We start from the raw sequence: 7,809 nt of genomic DNA on the forward strand, positions 1-7,809 counted from the left end.
CCTACGTGTGCATATAAAGAACGTCAAAAACGAAGCTCGTATGCGAAAGTTATGGATTTTAGAAGTTTTTGACACAAAAATCGAGAATAATTGCGAAAACTGAGAAAAATCGCATGAACAGTACCCGGTCACGTCATCCGGATTCTCGCATACGTTCCCCGTGTCGGATTGTGATACGACCGAAGGGAGGGCCAACCGAAGCATGCCTCGTGGCGCCCCGTGTCCGACGTCGAAGACCCAGCCGATGACGCGTCCGACCCGTGCCAGGTCCAGAAGTCCGAAGCGCACACCTGTTCCGACCCTAATAATCAGAGCCTCACTCTTCTGCCGCGTGTACCGAGCCTCGCAGCCACTTGCCCTCTTCTTCTTGCTTCGGATCCGAGGCTGGCACCTATATAAAGGGTGCGAGACCTCTCGATTTTTGTTGGAATTTTTGCCACTTTTCACCCCTAATTTCATATTTGAGCTACTTCCACTTCCCCCGAAGCCCCAAGATTATTTCCAACGCCCGAAACACGCCCCGAAGTTTCCGAAGACCCCGAAAAATTTATCTTTTCGGTTTTGAAGCCCAACCCTCGCAAGGCCCGGTTATCAAGAAAACTCCCGGTTTTCAATGAAGAAAGTTAATTATAATAACGAAGTGCTGCCCAAATTACTATTTTAACCCCCGGTTATTTCACGGTGAGTTCAATATATAGGAACAATTGTATGTTATGTGTTATATGTGCTATGTGCTTTTCAGTGTTATTATTCCGGGTTATTTTCCCGTGTTATTTTTATTTCTGCTATTTATGATAGCAAAGCTATACATTTGACCATGTGATAAGTGAAAGGACTTAGATTCACGGTGGTACTGGTACGTAGCCTATGGCCATGTGATTAGCAAAGCTATAAATATGCATGTAGCATGTTTTGGAGTAACAATTGTCAAGTATGAAAGTTTTGGTCTTTCAGAAATACGAAAGTTTAGAAAGGGGTTCTTTCATAATAATAATAATAATAAAATTGTAGTGCGTTTAGAGGATCTGAATTAAAAAAAACAATGACAACAAAATAAAAAAACAAAACAATGGAACAACCGAACCATTTTGAAAAACTGTCGGGTTGGTGTTTGTAAAAAAACAAAAAGATGTGTTTGTAAAGAAACAAAAAAAATATATATTATGTTTGTGAAAACTATAAAAAAAATAAACTTAAAGAATGACTAGCCTAGCCGATATGTTAACATTATTTTTGTCAACAAACCTACAAATAATAGTTATTAAACAGGATAATTATGCTTGATAATTGGCCATAAAAACACCAAAATTTTAAATAGAATAAGTTTTTTTGATGGTGTATCAAAAAACAAGAAGAGTCAAAGGACTCATATAAATTATGCTTGGTAATTATATATAACATAAAAGCATAAAACCTTCGGCAACAATAAACTTTTTTCTCTTTCCGGTTTTGCCACGGAACTTTCTTCTTTTCATTCTAACGCCTTACGATTTCCTTCTTTCATTCTTCTTTTCTGTTCTTATCTTCTCCCTGCCGGCTTCTTCTCCAATCATAATCCTTCACCGCCATTACAGGTATCTTCTACCTTTATCCGCTTCCTTTTCTCTTTTCTCAATTCTTTCCCACACCGTCTCTCTCCCTCGGTGACTGACTATTACGATTTCCTTCTTGAATTCCCTTCTTTTCCTCAAACCCACACCACTTCACTTCACCAACTTTCCTCACCTGGATTGCAATCCATGAATCGGAAGATTGATCGACGGTGGTAAGATGTTTGCGCACCACCACCAGGGAGTTCGTTCTTCACCCCTCTACAAATTTACCTCCGTCTCCTTCAATTACATCGGTACAGAATACCCTAATTTTGTTATCCTTGTCTTCTATTCTTCTCTTGCGTTTTGACGCCTTCGCTGCCATCCTTCTCTAATTCTCTTTCTCTGTCAACCAGGTTCCAGTTCCTTTCCTTTCACCACTTCATCCACTGCTTCACTTTGTAAGTGATTTTCGTTTCCCATCTCTTCTCGAGAAATAAGTCGTTTTAACACCACAATACCTCACTTCTTTCTTCTTATCTTTCTTCCTTTCATGGCTTCCCATAGATTTGTGATTCCCTCATTTCATTCAGCAACCTCTGTTTCTATCTCTTTCTCTCTCTCTCCCTTTCTACAGTTTAGGGTTTTCGGTTTCTTTCCTCAAGAATTTGAGGTCAGATTCGGTGTTGACGCAGAAAACCTATTTTCTTGACTGTATCAGTTTTGTTCTATCATAGCAATCGAATATCCCATTAACTTAGGGTTTTTATAAATTTTTCGTACCTTGGAGGTTTGAAGCTACAGAATGGGTTGAGAGTTTCGTGGGTTCATTAGGTATATCAAAGCAGCCATCACAAAAAGAGTTTATTTCTTGCTTGAGAAATGGATTGATTCTTTGCAACGCCTAGAACCAACGACAGTGTTCGTTGTCTCCATTCGATTAACGCTTGGAGCCGCCCCTTCAATTGAACACAATCGTCACCGCCGTTCAGTTCACCGCGTCTCCTATTGGCCGTCGTCGGCCAACATCATACCAGTTGAACCATAGACGCCACCGCCTCCGAATTTTCATCTTTTCTGCCTACCGGAGAACACCGAACTCAGTGTTGTGACTTCTCTGCTTCTTACACGCCGAAACAGTCACCACGACCATCAGACCGTTTCTCGTCTTCCGATTGTCGACGACCATTGCCCAGGTTAGAGGAATCGTCCACCTTCTACTCCATCCTTTTTTTTCTTTTTGTTTCTTATTTAAACGTTCTCATCATCAGCGCCCTTAGTGAATTGCTTGAACCCTAACACTCCCCTTTTCAACAGATTGTGTTATGCTTTTTTGGATTTTAATATATCTGGTATAAAATTCTTTTTCTATTTGTTTCTTTTGCAGGTTTCAAAGAATTGAAAGGGACGAGGAAGAGTTTTGTTTCAATATTAGGTTGGTTTAGTGAATTGAAAGACACAGTTTTAGGTTTCATTGAAATTTGATTGTTTATTTTGTTTAATTTTGTTAATGATATCTGTTGCATCTGCTTATTTTAGGGCTTGATTCACTACCCAACTAATCAGTTTGTAACTTAAACTTCCATCTTTGAAATATTTTCTTGCAGATTGGATTTTATGTTTTGCGTTAAATTTCGTTTGACTTTGATTTTGTGATTTTCCAATGGGATTGTACAAGACTACAAGGTTAATATTGACTTTGTGAATAACTTTTCATTTCTTCATAGTAAAATCTCATGGTTCTGCCTATATAATTTTTGCATTTGGAATGCAGAAACAAATTCCTTACAATGGAGTCAACACTACATAGGGCATTGTAGATATTCCAAGCAGACAAACATCCAAGTCCAAGTGATATGGGTATTGGTAGAGCAAAAGAAGGGTAATTTCTTTTTTATAATGGTGTTGTTTATTTTTGTTGAAATCTTACATTTTTTTGGTGGATTGTACCAGACAAAAGTATAATCTTTTTTCATCTTTTCATCTAACTTTTTGGCTATGCTGTCTTACACATAACCAAATTAAAGCAAGCAAGAAACAAAAGGAAGCACACGGAGTGTAAGGATTAAACAAAAAAGTTATGATAATTATTTAAACAAACGTCTTAATTGACTTAGAAATGAAATGCAATCAGACGAAAAAAAAGTCTGCAAAAGGGTAAAATAGGTAATTTGTTGTCATTATATTTTGAAATAGCTAACCAATTTTAGCAATGGAAGTAGGATGCTATATATTTTAATGAACGTACATTGTTATTTTCTGTAGTTGGAGAAACAATCGTTGGTGGAGCAATAACCGTCGGTTGAATCTGTAGTTTTAGGTATGCATTTTCCCCATTTATTTCTAATATTCATTATAAGGCTTCCTAGACTAATATCTTTTATTTTAACAGAAGAAAGAGATAGAAAAATTTCACATTCGTCATTTATATGCAACTTATCTTTGTATATATTGTATATATGTTCATAATATTACTGTGCACCTGAAGTTGTATTCGGGGCAACTGAATACACAGCCACAATTGATGTCTGTTCAGTCGGTTCTGTCCTTGCCGAACTCCTTCTACGACAGGTTCGGTTCTTTCTGTGCCTTTTTAACTAAATCAAAAATTAATTACAATTTAAGAAAGTCAATTGCATTGAAACATCAACCTTAATGTTAAACAAAAAAAAAAATAATCCATTAATGCCCATTTTACCCCTACTTCTATAAACGTTAACCGAATGTAGTTTTCATTTTTTTTATCATACCTACATATAGTTTTCATGTTTACAGTTTAAGAAAGTCAATGCCCATTTTACCCCTATTTATAGAAAACAATCCTTTTGTGATTTTCAGATTTTGGTGTTCTTTTCAACCTGCGATGATGTCAGTTACTATCATGGGATTTTTTAGGCAACCAAAACCATCTAATCTGGTATTATCCACAATTGCAATTACCCGCTCAAAGATTTGGCTATGGTAAGTTACAGTTGTCGTTATAATTAGCTTAATGTTTTTTTTTGTGTGTGTATGTGTGTGTAGATTATGCATATGGGTTACCAATCTAATGTTTTGTTTAAACCATCAATGTCGGGGTTAGTGTTGAAAATCTTAATCTTACTTTTCAACATATAAAAGATCTTTATCTTTTTGGAGATGTTGATGAGCAATAACGAAACTACTCTTTTATAAATCTCATTTTAGCAAAACGTGTCAAATAGCAATGTACCATATGAAATGAGAAACTGTAAATTTTTAACTGTAGCTCAATAAGAAGATCATGACTTCCGCTCTTTATGCAAACAAGAATAACACATAAAGATGCTTACTTTATAACAAAAGAAAGCTAGAAGTATATGGAACGTAAAGACAAATGGTTGATATTCATAATTTTTTGTTGATTATAAATAAATCTTGATATGAACATATACTTAGGCCAGATGAACGACACCTTGCGAACGGTGAATATGACATGCCAAATTCAGTAAAGCTCCGTCTTGAGACCAGAGAATGGTATGCTTTCTTAACCTTAACCTTTGGTTACCGGTTTTTGACATTAATTTATTATTATTTGATTTAATATTTTGTAGTCACGGAAACTACAAGAAAATGGATGAAAACCGCAATGGTTTTAAACGAGGGTGAAGACGGGATGTCAGAAACCTCATATTAATCTAATTAGATCTTGTACAGATGGAGATCAGGTTGGTAACTTTTTAACTTTTTCATTATTAGTATTTTTTAGTGCACCAGTTGTTGATTAGTTTTATTGTTTTTTTGGTGCAGAGTTGATGCTGTTAACGTTTATTTCATTACTATTGTGAATTGTCTGTTTGTCAAGATAGGATTGTTAACATCTGTGTGAACAAGACGACCATGGAACACTTTCTTCCTTGTCTGTTGAAAGCAAAAGAAAAGATGATTGATCCCAAGTAAAAAAACTCATCTACTATTCGCCAATTGCTCGGAGATAAAGAAACTTCAGTAGGTTATTGTGCTGACAGGGTAATCAAATCAATCTAGCTTTTGTACAACAATGAAAAACTTGATTTATCCAATAAATAGTACAAATATTCACACTATTCATTCTCATTGTTATCACGCAAGGTCTTGCATCATCTACACATCTTTATTTTCATAGTAGCAGTTGTACATGTGACATTTTCTGTTCTCACTGTTGTATTTGGAAGGTTTAAGGTTAGTAAATTTTATGATCTCCTCGAAACCGTTTTCTTTCACTTGATTGATTAGTGTATTTTTTTAATAACGTATTAATATATAGATACGCCAATGGAGGCAGTGGGAAACATCTATCAGAGAAGAAAATCTCAACACTACACAAGGTGATTAAAGTTATATCGATCACAATATAGCTACTATCGATTTCATGATCTCTCTAATTTTTATACTTCCATTTCATTTTATGGATATCAAACCTGAAGAATTTCATGCAGTTCAAGAACCAACAATCACATATGTTAGAAATCATGATTTCATCAGGAACCGGTTCTTGGGTTTTGGCAAACGTTCAGGTCTTTTAGGTTGGCTGGTAAGGTATTATCATATTGTTTCAGCTTCACCATTAATTAATTATCTTTTTCCCCCAATTTAATTTGTTCTTCAAATCTTTATTAATTATGTTATCCTAATTAATTAATGATCAAATTTGAAGCATTCTTTCTTCAAGCAATTCTATGGATTAGTGACGAGAAGCACAAAATCTAGTGAAGGTATCTTTTATAATTTCATAATTCAATCCACCATTAAATTCTTTTTTAAATAACGCGGTTTTTTTTTAAATTTATTTAGATATAGTTGGCGAATTTGAGACTAAAAGGATTTGGGACAGATGTAGTTATTACTGCATAAAATATATCTTCTTCTTTAAAATTGAAACATGATGTAGAAGACAATGGAAGTGGTACTTGGTTATTTTCAAAATCGTATGTTTTTATAATCTCTTAATTTTATCATCTGTTTATTCAGGTGGTTTTTATCTTCTTTGAAGTATTGGTAGGGTCAACAAGAGAAAAGAACAAAAGTAGCAACACTCTAAATGCATTACCTAATGCTCTATTGGATGGTAATTCAGTTTTATGAGGTAAAAAAAGTTTGTTGTTTTGTTCGTTATGTTGTCAAGCATAGAAATTATGTTCTTATCATGTTTTTTTGAACAATTATGAATCACAGTTGTCTGCACTCTGTTTGTAAGAAATTTGGAGAACAAAACACGGAGAATGACCTATTCGACTTATGAAGACATTTCTACAAATTCAAGATGACATTTGGGGAACAGAACATAGAGAATGAGGTTAACAAAATGCTATCTTAGTCTAAGGGCAAAATGGTCATTACTCCAAAAAAAAAAACTTCTTTTCTTTTAATCAGCTAGACTTGATTGTATTTTTTATCCGATTGAGGGGAATGGCTTTACACTAATTTTAAAGAAATTGTTGTAGCTTCGTTAGTTGTAGTAATCGACAACCGGTAAGTTTCTCGCTATAACTTTATTAAAACACAAATTGGTGCACGGTTACTTATTTCCCATTTACCATTGTTGCTGGAATGCTTCTCTTTCCAGGAACAAGTGTGTAGGTTCCGTCTCCGATTTCTACTACAGTTTCAAATAACAAAAGAAAACAACGTACACAGCGCCAACGGCGCATCTAATTCCATCTAGTTGGCCATGAAAACACAAAATTTTTAAATAGAATGAGTGTTTGGTTGGTGTGTCAAAAAACACATAGAGTTAAAAGATTATTTTTATAATTTAGATGATTGTGAATAGTAAAGAAAGAATAGAAGTGTATAGGGGCCATTTTTGTAATTTGGATTTCAATTCAACAAAGTTACGATTCAAATTTAAGTTTTTTAAAATATGAAAAATTAAATATACTCTTCGTTTTATTCTTACTTATCTTTCTACTCATATAAGATTATGATACGTGGATACTACTAATTCTTTTCCTTAATCTCATCTCTTAATTTTGACAATTATCTTGATCTAATAATTAGGAGTATAAATAGAAAAATTATAATAAAATATTTGATTTCTCTTAAAATATACATAGAAAAGATTCTCTCTAATACATTAAAGTTTTTTTTTCCTACTTGTCACACTCTCATTCAATTTGTCAAATGTCATTTTATGGTTATTTTGAATTAATTTTTTTTCCACATGTCATTTTATGAGTTTTTTTATTTTATTAAATTTCACATAATAATTTAATGTAATAATTGCAATAAATATAGTAATAAATGAATATTAATTTTACTAATAAAGTTACCTTTAAAA

The 7,809-nt window shown here is 34.0% G+C and overlaps 2 long non-coding RNA genes across 2 annotated transcripts; both read left to right on the plus strand.

The window, feature by feature from the left end:
- Positions 1-3,565: 3,565 nt before the first annotated feature.
- LOC145129313 (uncharacterized) lies at positions 3,566-4,488 on the plus strand. Its single transcript, XR_013717447.1, has 3 exons — positions 3,566-3,852; positions 4,021-4,103; positions 4,371-4,488. It is a non-coding gene; the product is annotated as an uncharacterized LOC145129313 (long non-coding RNA).
- A 1,732-nt stretch (positions 4,489-6,220) lies between these two features.
- On the plus strand, positions 6,221-6,975 carry LOC145129175 (uncharacterized). Its single transcript, XR_013717349.1, has 3 exons — positions 6,221-6,244; positions 6,501-6,615; positions 6,705-6,975. It is a non-coding gene; the product is annotated as an uncharacterized LOC145129175 (long non-coding RNA).
- The last annotated feature ends 834 nt before the right edge of the window (positions 6,976-7,809 follow it).

Source organism: Lactuca virosa, chromosome 8, assembly GCF_052849685.1.
Source record: "Lactuca virosa cultivar CGN04683 chromosome 8, Lactuca_virosa_CGN04683_v6, whole genome shotgun sequence".
NCBI classification, from domain to species: Eukaryota; Viridiplantae; Streptophyta; class Magnoliopsida; order Asterales; family Asteraceae; genus Lactuca; species Lactuca virosa.